This window comes from Anabrus simplex, chromosome 1 (assembly GCF_040414725.1).
Source record: "Anabrus simplex isolate iqAnaSimp1 chromosome 1, ASM4041472v1, whole genome shotgun sequence".
NCBI classification, from domain to species: Eukaryota; Metazoa; Arthropoda; class Insecta; order Orthoptera; family Tettigoniidae; genus Anabrus; species Anabrus simplex.
In genome coordinates, this window is record NC_090265.1 from 1376232005 (window position 1) to 1376250056 (window position 18052).

General features: G+C 40.9%; 1 protein-coding gene across 2 annotated transcripts in view; it reads left to right on the forward strand.

Moving 5' to 3' along the window:
• LOC136878889 (vascular endothelial growth factor A) overlaps positions 1–18052 on the forward strand; it is a 240282-nt gene that overhangs the window by 146289 nt on the left and 75941 nt on the right. The window lies entirely within an intron of this gene.

Consider the following 18052-nt stretch of genomic DNA (forward strand, 5'->3'; position numbering starts at 1 on the left):
GAATTTAACGTCATGATATTTATATTGGTATGTAATTGTATTATAATTCATGTTTAATCATTTGCTCACTATCATTTCATTACTTTGTAACTACGACTTGTAAACGAGGGCTGAATATTCTAATATTCACTTAGATTCTTGCGACATTTGTTTAAAATTAACTTGCAGTAGATTTCCGCTATCTTGCCACATCACCGAGGAAGGAGGAAGGACAAATTTAGACATCAAGTTCTGGGAAAGCGAGCACGTGTTCACGCGTACTAACGTAAGCTACCGTATTTCGACCAGAATTATTCGAACTGATCACCGCCTATATTTTCAAAGGAGCATCATGTTGCCATGGATACTGAGTGAAAGGACGAATAGAAGAACAGTTGATATCATAGTTAAGACCCGTCAACTCTAATATCTGGAGTGGGGAGAGACGTGTCATCTGATTGGACCACGTGTAGCGACCTGTAATTAGCGCGAGAGAAGGTTATAAAAGGGCGTGTTGGAGCTCTTGCTTTCTTCTTCTGATCTTCTACGAGACCTCTCTACATTATTCTACGTATTCATTCGCTACTTGATCTTCTACGTGATAATCTACTTGATTCTTCGTCTCGATACTTAGAAATTCTGAATGAGGGGTGTATAGCCACTCTCATCAGGAATTACGTACAGCACGGCTACAAGACCGGTTTGAACCAGTCTAAGTCAATAGATAGTTTTAATCTAGATAGAAATGAAACTTCAGAGAACATTTTCAGTAAAGTTGGAAGGATTCTTAATTGAGTATCCTCTCCATATAACCCAAGGTGGTTCTTCTAACTATGACTTAGGGCTTATCTCCAATATATGGGATAGAGCATAATAGGGAGTGTTAGTTTTGAAGTCATCTTCCAATTAGTGGTGGGTGCAATTGGCAAGGCAGGAATGGTACTTAGCTGCAGATGAAGAGATCTCAAAGACGACCGATGATGTTCCAGCTACAAGGATGGAAACTTCCCGAGGACCAGCAGAACAAGACTAAATGGTGAGCAAGCGAGTTAAAGATATTGCAAGTTTTCGCGAAGTAGAGTCATTCAATTTTCTGTTAAATTCATTTTTTAATTTAAATTCAGTTCTCGTTAAACCGTCGTCAATCATATTAAATATAATAAATAGTATTTTTCGAGTTCACTTTAATCAATCTGCCTTAATTAGCCTTTTTGATTTTTAATTCTCCTGCTTAATGATTAGTGCACTATCACCCCACCCCTGTGATAAGAGTCCGTCCAAGCTTGATTATAAATTTTTATCTTTAAGTCTTCAACTTAAAGATTGGCGCCCTTAGCTTGTATGGTTGCATTTCTCATTTGATGATTGTTCTCCGAGAGGGGAAGTCACATAAATGGCGCCCAACGTGGGGCGAGAAAATCATTAAGTACGGAGCAGTTAATGACAGTAACGATATCAGAATTTGTATTATGGGCAAAATTTGGATATCCACGTTTCATTAGGAGTGTTTGATTGTGGGAAGGGTCATGGCTGATCAGACGAAAGAGGAGAGGATGTTGCGCAGTGGACGGGCGATAAAAGGCAATAATGTATTGAGTTCAGAGGAAGAGTTGTGTAGTCTAGTAGAGGAAATTGAAGATAGAAGTGTAAGTAGTATGGAGAGTGAAGGCAAGCAGAAAGAAGTCAGTATGGAGTCAGATGATAGTAGGATGGGGGGCGAAGCGGAAGTGAACACGAACAATGAAAGTAATAATAATGATCAGTTAATGGGAATGATGCAGTTAATGTTAAGTAAGATAGAGGACAGTAAAACTGAAATAAAAAGTGAATTGGAACAAATTAAAAAAGATGTAGAACAAACTAAAGCTGAGCTTAAAGGTGAATTAGAACAAACTAACACTAAAATTGAGAATATTAAATATGAACTTAAAGAACAGTTAGAGCAAACTAAAGCTGAATTAAGCAGGGAGATGAGGGAAAATAAGGAGGAAGCGAATCGGAGAATGGACGAACACAGTAGGCAGTTACGCGATCTGGTGGTAAAAAATGAACATTTTAATAAGCGATTAGAGGACCAGAAAAGTGAATATGAACGGCGAGGGAAAGAGGTAGAAGAAATGTTTGCGGGGCAGAGAAGTGAATTCCTGGAATTAATGGGGAAGGAAAACAACTCTACTAGGGAGGAAGTAATGAGGCAGGTCACTAGTATTGATAAGAGAGTTGAGACTCAAAGAGGGGAAATACGGATATTTAAAGACCACGTCCAACAAGAGATTGACACGGTAAAGCTTAGAATAGAAGATGAGACCCGGGCAAGTGAAGAAAGGTTTGTGATAGCTGAAGAGAATAAGATTGAAATTAGGACATTGAAAGAGAAGCAGGTTAATTTGGAGAGAGAAATTGATAGGAGAGACAGAGATGTAGAATGCCGGATAGAGAAAGCAGAAAATCAGTTAAAACAGGTGGCAAAGGATAAACAGGTTTTCACGGGAAGGCAATATCTAGGAAATAGCTACATTAGGGAAATAACTACCTAAATTTAATAGGAAACAAACGAACCCGCTAGATTTCCTTAAGATGATAGAAAAACGATTTGAAAGGCGTCTAGAGGAAGGGTCTATGGACTGGGAAGACGTTATGGAGAATATTGACCATGCTTTTGTAGGAGAAACTCGGTCTTGGTTCATGGTATATAGGCAGACGATGACGAACCTGAAAGAATTCAGAAATAAGTTTAGAGATAAATTCTGGAATGAAGCGATACAAGCTCGAGAGAGAGAAAGGGTGGTATTTGGGAGGTACAAACAGCATGAAGGAGTTACTATGACCGAGTACTTCCTGGCACATGTCATGATTTGTCAGAACTTAGATGGTATAACCGAGGGGTCTGATGTAGTAAGACTACTTTTAAGACATTTTCCGGACAGGGTGAGAGAAGCGGCCTGCATGCAAAAAGTTGGAACTATTCAGGAGATGGAGAACCTACTAGGCAGTTTTGATGCGTTAGGTAACCTTAGGAGTAGAACGGAGAATATTCAGAACTTTAGTCATCACAACGGAATGAGACATAACGGTAGAACACAGAATCACGAAGCTCGCAATCAGTTCAGACCTCAGCAGAACAGCAGGAGCGGAGCACAGGAATATAGGACAGGAAATTCCCAACGGAGGCCAGAGCAATGTACTAATGAGTCCAACGTCAATACACAAAGGGAAACTTTAAACTAACTAGAGGCTGTAATGTTAGGTCAGAATTCCAGCCTAGTACGAAGGTAGCGAAGTGTCTTGCCATGAAACTGTTACCATATGACCTCGATGTTAGAGACGATTTGTTGTATGAACCCGAGCAGAATAATGGAGATTCAGGTAATAAAGTAGTCAATCCCGTTGTTAAATTGAAAGTCTGGGGGGCGTGGGTTAAAGTTTTGATTGATTCTGGTAGCCAAATATCATGTATTAGTTCTCAGTGGTATGAGTCATTAGTGAAACAGGGTATTCAGTTGGAGGAAATGCCTGTTAAGTCAACTTTCATCATTACGGCTGTTGGAAAGAAGTCTAAGCAAATTTGTAAACAAGTAGCTGTCCCGATCTGCATTAATAATTCTATTAGCGTTCAGATATGTTTGGTAATTCCGCATTTGATATTTGATCTTATCTTGGGATCTGACTGGTTAACGTTAAAATTGGCTCAGTTAAATTACAATGATCTTATGCTAAATTTGAGGTGGAATAATGAGGATATCAAGGTCAAGTTTGAGGAGGAAATTCAGAGGAAAACGGAAGTTAGTACAGTGTGGAGAATGAAAGAGGTTTCTAAAGTAAATGAAGAGGCTAGTGAGGGCCTGAAGTTGTGTCAGTTGTGGATTAATGAGGATAAAATATGTGGCTTGAAAGAAGCCGTAAGTAGTAATGAGTTAAATGAAATCCAGAAGGACAAGTTATTTGAAGTGTTATGTGAACACGTGGAGATTTTCTTCGAGAAACCTGGTGTTACCCATCTGTATGAACATTCTTTTTCTGTGCTGGATAAGACTCCATTCAGCGGACCGCGGTATCCGATACCACACAAATATGCAAAAGCCGTAGAGGATCAAATTCAAGCTATGTTAGCAGACGATGTGATTGAATTATCAAACAGTCAATATGTTAATCCCTTAATTGTCGTGCCTAAGTCTGATAGATCAATACGTTTGTGTATTGAATGCGAGAGCGTAGTGAGAGTGTTAGGTTTGCCTGAGGAACCGCCTCGTAATGCTGAATTTTACGTCCGACTGGCACGGGAGAACCTGATTAAATCTGGAGATAAACGTAAAAGACAACAGAAACGTAAGGTACTGGATAACTTTGAGGTAGGTGAGATGGTTTTGGTGAGAGTTCCCATGTTGTCAAACAGTGAGGATAAGGTAACTAAGAAATTTTTTCTGTTATATCAAGGCCCTTATAAAGTACATCGTAAACTAGGACCCTGTGCTTACAAGTTAGCGGATGGCGAGAGCGTAATGAATGGTTCATATAACATTAGTAGTTTACGGAGATACCTGTCGTGTGAGGTGGCTGAACCGGATTGTAAGATATAGGTCAGTAACTCGGGGAAGTTGCTACTTGTTATGTCAGACTACGAGCGGTATGTGTTTACGTCTCAATTGTGGTGGTATTTCCTAGTTGTGTTTGTAAAATAGGGAGGTGTTTGTGTGGCGGTAGAGTTACGCTTGTTCATTGACGATCGATCATCTGTTTTCCGTATGTGAGGCCATGAAATCTTATATATTTGTTTTCTGAGATGTTACAGAAGGCTAATTAAAGCTGACGACGGCAAATAATTAATTTTCCCGTATGTGCATTTCTAACTTGCAATAATTTTACCGTGAGCTTAAATTACGTGTGTATGTGTGTGAAGTGGATTGCATCCTGCTTCAAGATAAGGTTGAAACATTCGAAAGAGTGATAAAAGTGTAAATTGTGTGTATCATTTGTTTTCCATTTTTTTAATGTAAAAGATTGGAAGAGACCGTGTTACTGCTATCTAGCAAAGAATGTCGGAAAGATGGGAAGTAAAAAGGACAAAAAGACACTCGGCAGAGTCAGTAATCTGAATTGTATATATATTATGTTATATTCTCTAGGGTAATCTTGTTTTTTACAAAAATGGAAAGTTGCTTATGTTGGGCATAATTTAGTGGCTAAACCTCAAGATGAACTGAAATAACAGACAGTCGCAATGGTAAGCAGTCTAAGCGAGATATGGAAAAAGAGAGATATAATTAATTGTATGAAAATACTGTCGCTCGTAATGGGCAGGTAATAGAGGTATTTCAAGTCAATGTGGGAGTAAGTGTGTGAGTTCTCAACTCATGTAATATTTGTTAAGAACTCATGGGGGCGTATGTAACGTTCCAGACGTTACAGTGTAATTATGTTAATTTTATTATATGTAATTAATTCAGGAATTTAACGTCATGATATTTATATTGGTATGTAATTGTATTATAATTCATGTTTAATCATTTGCTCACTATCATTTCATTACTTTGTAACTACGACTTGTAAACGAGGGCTGAATATTCTAATATTCACTTAGATTCTTGCGACATTTGTTTAAAATTAACTTGCAGTAGATTTCCGCTATCTTGCCACATCACCGAGGAAGGAGGAAGGACAAATTCAGACATCAAGTTCTGGGAAAGCGAGCACGTGTTCACGCGTACTAACGTAAGCTACCGTATTTCGACCAGAATTATTCGAACTGATCACCGCCTATATTTTCAAAGGAGCATCATGTTGCCATGGATACTGAGTGAAAGGACGAATAGAAGAACAGTTGATATCATAGTTAAGACCCGTCAACTCTAATATCTGGAGTGGGGAGAGACGTGTCATCTGATTGGACCACGTGTAGCGACCTGTAATTAGCGCGAGAGAAGGTTATAAAAGGGCGTGTTGGAGCTCTTGCTTTCTTCTTCTGATCTTCTACGAGACCTCTCTACATTATTCTACGTATTCATTCGCTACTTGATCTTCTACGTGATAATCTACTTGATTCTTCGTCTCGATACTTAGAAATTCTGAATGAGGGGTGTATAGCCACTCTCATCAGGAATTACGTACAGCACGGCTACAAGACCGGTTTGAACCAGTCTAAGTCAATAGATAGTTTTAATCTAGATAGAAATGAAACTTCAGAGAACATTTTCAGTAAAGTTGGAAGGATTCTTAATTGAGTATCCTCTCCATATAACCCAAGGTGGTTCTTCTAACTATGACTTAGGGCTTATCTCCAATATATGGGATAGAGCATAATAGGGAGTGTTAGTTTTGAAGTCATCTTCCAATTAGTGGTGGGTGCAATTGGCAAGGCAGGAATGGTACTTAGCTGCAGATGAAGAGATCTCAAAGACGACCGATGATGTTCCAGCTACAAGGATGGAAACTTCCCGAGGACCAGCAGAACAAGACTAAATGGTGAGCAAGCGAGTTAAAGATATTGCAAGTTTTCGCGAAGTAGAGTCATTCAATTTTCTGTTAAATTCATTTTTTAATTTAAATTCAGTTCTCGTTAAACCGTCGTCAATCATATTAAATATAATAAATAGTATTTTTCGAGTTCACTTTAATCAATCTGCCTTAATTAGCCTTTTTGATTTTTAATTCTCCTGCTTAATGATTAGTGCACTATCACCCCACCCCTGTGATAAGAGTCCGTCCAAGCTTGATTATAAATTTTTATCTTTAAGTCTTCAACTTAAAGATTGGCGCTCTTAGCTTGTATGGTTGCATTTCTCATTTGATGATTGTTCTCCGAGAGGGGAAGTCACATAAAGTTTTTGAAGACTTTCGTGCCAAACGTTTTACTGATGTACACACAGGCAAGGTGTACGGGCCAAGACGAACATCAGATTTTAATGTTTTTCGTTTTCTTGTGAATATGACCACTGAGGATTTGGTGGGTGAAAGTGTGAGGCTGGTCTGTAAAGTCCAGTTGAAGAGTGTCCTTGCTGCATTCTACATTAATAAACGTGCGATCGCAAAGCTGGGAGATGAAGAATAGATGCAAACGTCATCAGCGTATTGGAGAATCTTAATATTTGGAGTGAAGATGTGGTCCAGGTCTGCAACATACAATGAGTACAGGAGTGCACTTAAAATGGCGCTTTGGGGTAAACCTCGTGTTGCAATTCGTGGTCTAAATATATTGTTGTCTTCTTGTTGGACGTAAGTGATGCGGTAGTGTAGCAAGGTGTAAATCCTTCGAAGATAAATTTTAGGAAATCCTACAAGTCGAAGTTTGTTAATAAGGATCTGTATAATGACATATATGTCTAAAGAGAGAGCCACAAGATGTCAATTGATACAGTAAGTCTGTTCTATATCCATCGCAAATATGCCCCTGTTGTCCTCAGTACTCTTTTATTTCCGGAAACCATATTGAGAAGTTGGCAAAATATTGAAGTCCTCCACCCACCATTCTATACGGAGTTTCAGAAGCCGTTCGAATATTTTCGCTACATAAGACCATAAAGTTATCGGACGGTATGAAGACGCGTCGTTCGGGACGGGAGAACAGCACAGAGCGTTCCGTGGATGTAAACAGCTTCAGGCAGGCGCTGCAAGCGAAATGTAACTAGATAGACTGGAATTGCCCTAATTTCCTTAGACGAGGTTTATTTTGTGAATCGCTTTACGCGTGTTTCCGGGAATTCACTGTAAATCCCACTTACGATTTCCACTTTGCTGAGAGAAATGTCAACATTCCTTTCCTATGAATGGTACGGTGAGGTATGTAGACTTACAGATTATTTTGCTTGAAATAGGCAGACTCAACTAAATGATTCGCACTGCGCCTGATGCGTAGTGTATTTTTTCCTACAGAGTTTATATTTACAGTGTCCGGTTTGCGTACTATAGCCTAATTAAATATCATTTTCCCGAGTGTCATAGGGTTCAAATTACCAATTGTGCGGCCCACTACTTCTATATAAACATAAAAAGGTCCTTTGTCTGATCTATTATATCAGTTATCAACTGCGTGAGGGTGGAATTTCTGAGGTTCTCGAAGAATCTGCGGGCGGGGTTACTGCGTTAGGAGTGTTCATTGCCAAGTCCGAACGATTGGTCCTTTCGAGAACACTACCAGATTCCATCATCATGTTACCAACACTGTCACTATTATTATCACAGTCATTCGGTGAAAACGTTTCGGTTGAAATTCAGAAATACTATTGAAATCAGATATTAAATCGTTGCCTGAAATTGTTGATAATAGTTGTGTTGCAGTATACTTGAAACCTGTGATCCCCATTGATGGATACTGATGGTCTGCGACGGGAGAATTGCCTCCTGCTGACAGTGGTTGACACTGATGTGAAGTGAAGTCTTGTGTATTGAGTTTGGGTTGTAACATCGACGCTTCCATGTTCACAATTGAGTCAGATGTTTTATGCGCATAATGCTTCTCCTCTGGCCGTTGGACGATTGGTTGGCCACAGGGTTGGTTAACGCAGTTGAAGGGTTGGATGCAAGAACCAGGCAGCTCCACTTTTCGTCAAAATGGACATTTTCATATATATCGAATGTAAACAAATAGGCGCACATTTCTATGCAAGAACCATGCAACTCTAATGACTTCCATTGGCGATAGAAAAGGAAAGGAGCCACATCATGATTTTAATGCAAGAACAAGGCAGTTCCAGGAGCCACTTGGTTCTCCTATCGATTTTAGTTCAGTGCATCGTCACTGGCGCCGAAGCTTTGGAATAGTAGAAAAAGTAAAACGGAAGAGAGAAAGACGGTATATTCCTAATGACTACGTGAACCTCATAAGAGGGTCAAGCTCAAAATTTGTTGTCAAACAAATTGAGAGAGACAGCCTTCTAGACTATAAAGGTACTTTTGAAGAATCCTTCAAGAGGAATGTTAGTGGTGTAGGTAAAGAGAAGTTCTCCACTTCAAAATATCGGTTGTTTATTCATAGTGAAGAATTTTGTGGAACTGTTAAATGTTCAATGAATGCATCAGGTTTTTCTCTACAAGAGTTTCCTCTCTTGAAAAAGAACAGTACCGGTACTCCAAAGTTTCCTCACGCGACTCAGAAACTGTATCCAGAAGCCCTGCACATCAAGGAAGCAAAATTTCGGGATGTAATGGCACTGGCCGAACGCTATGTACCTCCCACTGACAAGTGGTATTACAACAACATAACCAGCCATTCAAGAGAAAATAATGTGAACACCTCATCTGGAAGTGAATAACATCAATTGTCATACTGCAATAGTGGATACACTTAATATTCAGGGTTCTTAAAATTTCTGTGACTTATTACGAAGTGTTTGCATATTGAAATACTGTCATTTATTTTGCAAAAATACAGTTTTTGGTAAGTAAAACTACAGAAATCATTGAATTAAACATTTTCTATGCAAGAACCAGGTGGCTCCAAAATTAATTTATTGCTATAAAAGACAAGAAAATTGAAAATTCTGCTACAATACAGACTAAATGTATCGAGGAGGTCATAATTAACATACTGACAGAAAAAAATATTTATACCATCATTCATAATTATTTTATACTTTTTTTTTTGTTCCTGAAAAGTTAGAAATATGGAGCTGCCTGGTTCTTGCATCCAACCCTTCAATTGATGTTACCAGCAACTGCGGCACATCGTTGCTTGTATGAATAGCAGAATAAATGACCTTCCCCAAGGGCGGGCCATTCATTGTTCGAGACAGTGTTTAGTATCGCAGTCCGCCTCTGTGGTGTAGTGGTTAGCGTGATTAGCTGCCACCCCCGGAGGCCCGGGTTCGATTCCCGGCTCTGCCACGAAATTTGAAAAGTGGCACGAGGGCTGGAACGGGGTCCACTCAGCCTCGGGAGGTCAACTGAGTAGAGGTGGGTTCGATTCCCACCTCAGCCATCCTGGAAGTGGTTTTCCGTGGTTTCCCACTTCTCCTCCAGGCGAATGCCGGGATGGTACCTAACTTAAGGCCACGGCCGCTTCCTTCCCTCTTCCTTGCCTATCCCTTCCAATCTTCCCATCCCTCCACAAGGCCCCTGTTCAGCATAGCAGGTGAGGCCGTCTGGGCGAGGTACTGGTCATACTCCCCAGTTGTATCCCCTGACCAAGAGTCTGAAGCTCCAGGACACTGCCCTTGAGGCGGTAGAGGTGGGATCCCTCGCTAAGTCCGAGGGAAAAACCGAACCTGGAGGGTAAACAGATGATGATGATGATGATTTAGTATCGCAAACGAAAGAAAGTCACTACTGAAATGAACCGGAAACACAAGATGCACGGCCCACTAAGATTCACAAGCGCAAGGTGGATACGTGTAGATACCTTGGCGAGCGAAGCAAGACTGGCGAATTCCAAATTGACCATGTAGCACTCTTAATAACCACAGAGAAGTCATGAATGTTCAAGACAGAAGGGGTGTAAACATAGTCTCAGATCATTACCTGACAAAAATCAAACTACAGTTGAAACCTCAGAGACTCACAAAAAAAAAAAAAAAAAAAAAAAAAAAGAAGAAGCCACTAGTCCCAAAATATGATCCCACAAGGATCCAACCATCTCTCACAGGAGAACTAGAGAGAAAGGAGACAAACAAATTGGCAACAATTCAAAATCAAACTGATTACAACAGCACAAACACTGATCCCTCTGCAGAAAAGGGAGATACACACTTGGTAGAATGAGGAATGTGAGCAAGGAATCCAATCTCGACAGAAGACATACAACAACAGGAACAGCAAAAAGACAGAAAATAACTAAAAAGCATTCCTGACAGTGAGGAAAGAGACAGCTCAATTGATCAGAGAGACCAAAAGGAAATCGAGAAAGACGTTGAAAGAAACAACACACGGAATTTCTATTAGTACTTCAAAACTAAGCTTGCAGGGTATCAACAACAAAGTCTCTGCTTCAAGAACGAACATGGAAAGTTGGCACTGAAAAACCAAGAAAACAGCGAGGAACTCGCCAGATATTTTAAAGAATTACTGAACTGTCCGTAACCAACACAAAGATTTTCTCCACAAGAACCTGAAAATACTAATCCATATTTATTACCACTAAAAGAAGAAATCGCAAGACAGATCAAAAGATTTAGAAACAATAAAGCATGAGGTGAATATGGAATCATAGCTGAAATCTTCAAATCAGCAGGCCTAAACACCATAAAAGAAATCACAAAAATCATTCATGACATTTGGCAAACGGAGCAAATCCCAGAAGACTGAAAAAATACAATAATTCACCCGTTACATAAGAAGGGAGACAGAACAGATGCAAACATCTACAAAGGAATCTCACTGGTATAGGCTGCATACAAAATTATATCCCAACTAGCTGATGTACCCGTGCTTCACTATGGAATTCCACATTGTGAACAGAATTCTAGGTAGGTAGTGTACACGTTGTGAGCAAGATTGTATTAAATTGCATAGCTCTTAACGTTACCCTAGAAATGCGACTGGGAATTCACCAAACGTCTTTTCTCATATGAAAACTGGGTTAGGGCACTTTCATTGTAAAGGTAGGCCCTCTTGCCTACCATCAGTCACAATCAGGTTGGGGAGGTTTCATTATAATATCAGACACTCACAGCCCACCTGTCTTTTTACATCCTCAGAAAGACTACCTTAGTGGTTTTCTCAATTGAAATGAACTTCCCCCTTTGGGTGGGGGTGGTAGAATAACACCCAAGGTATCCCCTGCCTGTCGTAAAAGGCGACAAAGAGGGGCCCCAAGGGCTCTGAACTTTGGAGCGTGGGTTGGCAAACACGGGGCCCTCAGCTGAGTCCTAGCATTTCTTCCACTTACTTGTGCCAGGCTCCTCCCTTTCATCTATCATATCCGACCGCCCTTGGTCACTCTTGTTCTTTTCGGACCCCGACGGTATTACGTATGGAGGCCAAGGGAGTCTTTCATTTTCACGCCCTTCGTAGCCCCTGTCTTCCTTTGGCCGATACCTTAATTTTTCGAAGTGTCGGACCCCTTCCATTTTTTTCTCTCTAATTAGTGATATATAGAGGATGGTTGCCTAGTTGTACTTCCTCTTAAGTCAATAATCGCCACCACCATCACCAACTGAAATGAACACAGGTCATTACAATGACGTCAGTAGGAATGGCACGATTAAAACCAATGCTTTCATACGAAATAGTCTATCAAATGAGAAACACACATTTTCTCTCTTTTAACGAACGCTGCTGATCTGACAGTCCAAAGTTCCAGAGCTGGATGACCAAGCCGCAGACAGCCGTGATCCGTGAACACTCTTCGTCTTTTTTCGGGGGCGGGGAGACGAATAGTGGAGAGTCCCAGGGCAAAAACTATGTCTTTTTACTGATCTGTTTCCTAGGAGTACCGTACGCGATGAGTCGGAAAATCTCAATTCAATAGACTGGCAGCGGAAAAATCTATCTGACTTGGAGGCAAATTTTCCTCCAAGTCAGAGCAGAAACCCCCTCTTCACTGCTATTTGGAATAAAATGAATGTATAATTTAATAAAAGTGAAGAGGAAGAAGCTTTTCTTAAGAAAAAGCTCTTTTCCGGTTTGAATTTTGAGTTATTTAGTGAATTGTGGTGCTATAATTTGGAATAGGCCTAAACGGTAGTTCTAGACCAGGTCATACTACTACTACTACTACTACTACTAAGTGAGCCTCTGCCTTAAGTGGGCACACTGCTCATTCAAAATAACGCGTCAGAGTTGGGATTCAATAGCTGGAATACTATCATGAACCAGTATGTTACGTACCAGCAGTATCAGAAAATGTATGAACCAGACGAATGGCATGCTAAAGAAGAAAGTTTTCTAACTCCCCAGCCATTTCCCGCCATTATTCACTCAGGCTGTTATACTTGGTACATAGCAGTAAATCCAACTATCGGAGTTGAATAGAAGTATAAGAGACAAAGAACGTCACAACGAACAGTGGTCAATGTAATGTTATTGTTGCTCAATGTTATGTGCTTTCGATATTGTAGGCCTTCATATTTAGCTTTCTTCCAACTCTGAAATACCACTCTTACCATAGTCGGTACGGTAAAACAGAATAAAACACAAATGACCGGAAATTGTATTCTCTATAACTTTTGTTATGTAGTAATTTTCGATAGGAGCAATAACACAGGTATTTAACAATTAAATACTACAATTTCATCCAGGGTGAATAACATTGTTCATAGCCTAGACTGTAGTTTCTTATTCCCCGACTCTATGGTCCTATACCGATTTTCTTTCAATTCTGTAAACCCATTTTCTCGTGGATCGGCGTTGATAAGGACTTGCCAACAAAAATACAAATTCATGAATATCTGTGTTATAATAGCCGGTACGATAAAAATGTATAAGACATAAATGATCGGAAATGTAATTCTATATAACTTTAGTTATGTATTATTTATCGATAGGACCACTAATAATATAAATATTGGAGAATTAAATTTTAGTCCTTCCCCTAAACTACCATTTCACTCACACCGTTAATAAAATTATTTATAGCCTAGATTGTAGTGGTTCATACCCCGACTTTACATACCGATTTTCATTAAATTCTCTTCGCCGTATTCTCGTGATGCGTGTACATACAGACAGACAGACAGACAGGCAGGCAGACAGACAGACAGACAGACAGACAGACATTACGGAAAAGTAAAAAGTGCATTTCTTTGTTACAGTGGACATGACCGATACAGAAATACCATTCTTTTCAAATTCTGAGCAATATACAGACAAAACTCTTATTTTATATATATAGATGTCTTCTTGATAGTGCACAACAACAACAATTAGAAACACAAATCGGAGAATATCGGGCAGGATTCAGACCAGGCCGATCGTGTCCAGAGCAAATCTTGAATCTATAGGTAGTCCTAAGACATCAGAGAATTTGTAGCAAAAATTTAGTCTGCAAATTTGTTGATTTCAAAACAGCCGGTGCTTCCGAAAACCATAAAAGTAGTTAGTGAGACGTAAAATCAACATTATTATTATTATTATTATTATTATTATTATTATTATTATTATTATTATTATTATTATTATTACGCCGAACAAAGAAAATTAATGAAACGTATGAAATTAATAAGAAAATTGCTGAAAATGACAAAGTAAAAGCGCAAACTTGAAGAGAATGACCTAAAAATAAAAAATGACCTAGAATTGTTGGAAAAATGACTTAGAATATACACATTTCTGTAATCAGGTTTTATGTGTGGGCTAGCATGTCTGTGATGCACCAGTTAAAAGATGGCACGTCATCAAAATTTGGGCCTTGCTTACTACTGTAACCATTGGACCAGAGAGTAACTCATCCCCTCCAATGAAAAGCAGATTTTGGCTACGTGTTTGCATAACACCTACATCTTAGACGGAGTTTGGCTGTCGTCAATATTTACTTAGTTTCATCACAGTATTATTTTAGGAGGGAAAGTAGAGAAAGGGAGTGTTCCAGTAAACTCAACAACTCTCCATTAGATTGAGTAAATATTTGAAGACAGTAAGTCTTGTCCATTGCGTAACTGCACATTACCTTCTCTTGCCAGGAGAGAGCATTTCAACGAAAATAACATACTTTAACTCCAGCGAATCATAGCAATGACTAGCTCCGGCGGGTTATTGGACAATTCACAACCATAGGGTTAGCAGGATAGTTTGTTAAAAATATAATAATCGCGAATAACTCCATTATACCTCGTACAGTGAAGAAGCATGTGACAAAGGATCGGATTATTTTTAGAACAACATTTATTATGTACAGCTTTTTTTTTTTTTTTTTGCTATTTGTTTTTGCGTCGCACCGACACATATAGGTTTTATGGCGACGTTGGGATAGGAAAGGCTTAGGAATGGGAAGGAAGCGGCTGTGGCCTTCAAGGTACAGCCCCAGCATTTGCCTGGTTTGAAAATGGAAAACCACGGAAAAACATCTTCAGGGCTGCCGACAGTGGGGTTCGAACCCACTATCTCCAGGATGCAAGCTCATAGGTGCGCGCTCCTAACCGCACGGCTAACTCGCCCGGTATGTACAGCTTTACGATAGAGCTAATATTAACTGAGAAACCTGATATTTCCCGTTTCGACTCTTTAATATTGCTACGCCACTGTATTCCAATCAAATAATATAAAGCCTAGTGTCCGCCTCTGTGGTGTAGTGGTTAGCGTGATTAGCTGCCACCCCCGGAGGCCCGGGTTCGATTCCCGGCTCTGCCACGAAATTTGAAAAGTGGTATGAGGGGTGGAACGGGGTCCACTCAGCCTCGGGAGGTCAACTGAGTAGAGGTGGGTTCGATTCCCACCTCAGCCATCCTGGAAGTGGTTTTCCGTGGTTTCCCATTTCTCCTCCAGGCGAATCCCGGGATGGTACCTAACATAAGGCCACGGCCGCTTCCTTCCCTCTTCCTTGCCTATCCCTTCCAATCTTCCCATCCCTCCACAAGGCCCCTGTTCAGCATAGCAGGTGAGGCCGCTTGGGCGAGGTACTGGTCATTCTCCCCAGTTGTATCCCCGACCAAGAGTCTGAAGCTCCAGGACACTGCCCTTGAGGCGGTAGAGGTAGGATCCCTCGCTGTGTCCGAGGGAAAAGCCGACCCTGGAGGGTAAACAGATGATGATGATGATAAAGCCTAGTGAAAAATCCGACTATCTCTGAACATAAATACCGAGTTTCGAGAAATTTTATTGAGCTCTTCCCCGTGATGCAACAAACATGCAAACGAAAACAAACAAATAAACAGACCGACTTTTTTTTACAAGTTGCTTTACGTCGCACCGACACAGATAAGTCTTATGGCGACGATGGGTTAGGAAAGGGTTAAGAATGTGAAGGAAGCGGCCGTGGCCTTCATTAAGGTACAGCCCCAGCATTTGCCTGGTTTGTAAACCATCTTCAGGGCTACCGACAGTGGGGTTCGAACCCACTATCTCCCGAATGCAAGGCCACAGCTGCGTGCTCCTACTCGCACGGCCAACTTGCTCGGTAACAAGCAGGCAAAAACTGAACTGAACCTGTTATCGAGTTTTGTATACCTTTACAGGAATGCTGTATGTCACCAACTGACAGTGAGGAGTCTGGTACAAGTAATATCAGATTCAGCTGGTAGTTCTGTGGCCGTCATTCTATCCTCTGTTAAGTGAGAGCCGTATGGCCACTGCTACGTAAGTGCTCTCCACGAAGACAGCCTTCACGTACAGCGTATTTTTTCTCCAGAACTGGAGCTGTGCCAATCCGCTTTCTGATCGTGGTGTGGGAGACAGCCAGGTAAAGCAAATTCTTCTCGTCTTTCATAGTAAACCTATATGTGTATGGGGAGATTTGAAGCACTTTTAAAGATGGCACAGCACTAGTCATAGTATCGTGCAATAGGCCGTAACACTGCCCAGTAGATCATCTATTTCATATCGTTCGGTATACGTTTGTCACAATGATCCTGACTCATACTTTTTATTTCTACAGGCATTACTCTAAAGGTAGGAACCGACATGGTCGAAGATGTTAGTGGCAGATGGAGCAGGCACTCGGTTTGATGGATGTAAGGACTTGGACCAAATTAATGAAGACAATTTTGCTGTTTCCGTCTAATGATGGAGATATTTTCTGGTAGTAGCAGCGAGTATAACGTTCACTGAATGATCAGCAACACGACCTTCGGTACAGAGGGTCCTGGGTTAGACTCCAGGATGGGTCGGGAATAATAATTGCGTCAATTTCTCTGACTAGATGTTTGTGTCCACTTTAATACACATCCATTAAATTCGCAAATCACTGCACACTGCCAACCACCACAAAAACACGCAATAGCGAATACAGCCTTCCTAGCAGGGTTGGTGACGGGAGGGCATCCAGCCGTAAAAGAGGGGCAACGTCTGTATGTGCGACACAGTTCGCACCCGTGATCCCACCAGGGTGTGGGAAAAGCTCAGAAGTATAATGCCAGAGTGCACCATTCTCGGTAAATATCAGGCGTTACGAAACCTTGGTAAAACTCTTACCGTGGTGACCTGTTGCATCGTTGCTATTCCTTGGTTTTAAAACCGCGGTTTCTTGGAGCTCGTTTTTCCTCACTGTTATTCTCTCGGAAGTAATTAAAGGCAGTATTCAGAAGGCAGTGATGAGTTCGACAGTCACTTGTCTTTAGTTTATCCAGTTGTTTAGGCTTTGTCTGGAGCCCGTTAGCTGTTTCTTTTTTAATTTCTAGGACGACCGGGCGAGTTGGCCGTGCGGTTAAGGGCGCGCAGCCGTGAGCTTGCATCCGGGAGATGGATGGTTCGAACCCCACTGTCTGCAGCCCTGAAGATGGTTTTCCGTGGTTTCCCATTTTCGCACCAGGCAAATGCTGGGGATGTACCTTAATTAAGGCCATGGCCGCTTACTTCCCACTCCTACCACTCCTATGCCTTTCCTATCCCATCGTCGCCATAAGGCCTATCTGCGTCGGTGCAACGTAAAGCAAATTCTAAAAAATAAAAAAAATACTATTTCTAGGACGAATATTATTTATTTAAATTATTTTACACTTCTATAAAACAGTTTTTTCCGGCCCCGCAGTGTAGGGATAGCATGTCTGTCTCTTTCCCGGACGCCCCGGTTCGATTCCCGTCCAGGTCAGGGATTTTTACCTGGACCTGAGGGCTGGTTCGAGGTTCACTCAGCCTACGTGATTATAATTGAGAAGCTGTCCGACGGTGAGATGGTGGCCCCGGTCTAGGAAGCCAAGAACAACGGCCGAGAGGATTCGTCGTGCTGACCACACGACACCTCATAATCTGCAGGTCTTTGGGCTGAGCAGCGGTCGCTTGGTAGGCATGCCCTTCGGGGTTGTTGCGCCATGGGGTTTGGTTTTATAAAAAAAGTGTTATAATGATTTTTCTCCTCGTCAGAATCATTGTAGTCATTTTAACCATATCTTCTATTACAGCTCCTTATTTCTATGATTAATTATGTTTTTTCGTTATGTTAGGTTATCACTAGACATACATTTATTACTAATGCAGGTTTCGGGTTATATATAACAGCCGACTTGGAAAAGGAAGGGCGAACGGTGGTGGAGGTAGTGATTATTGTTTTAAGAGG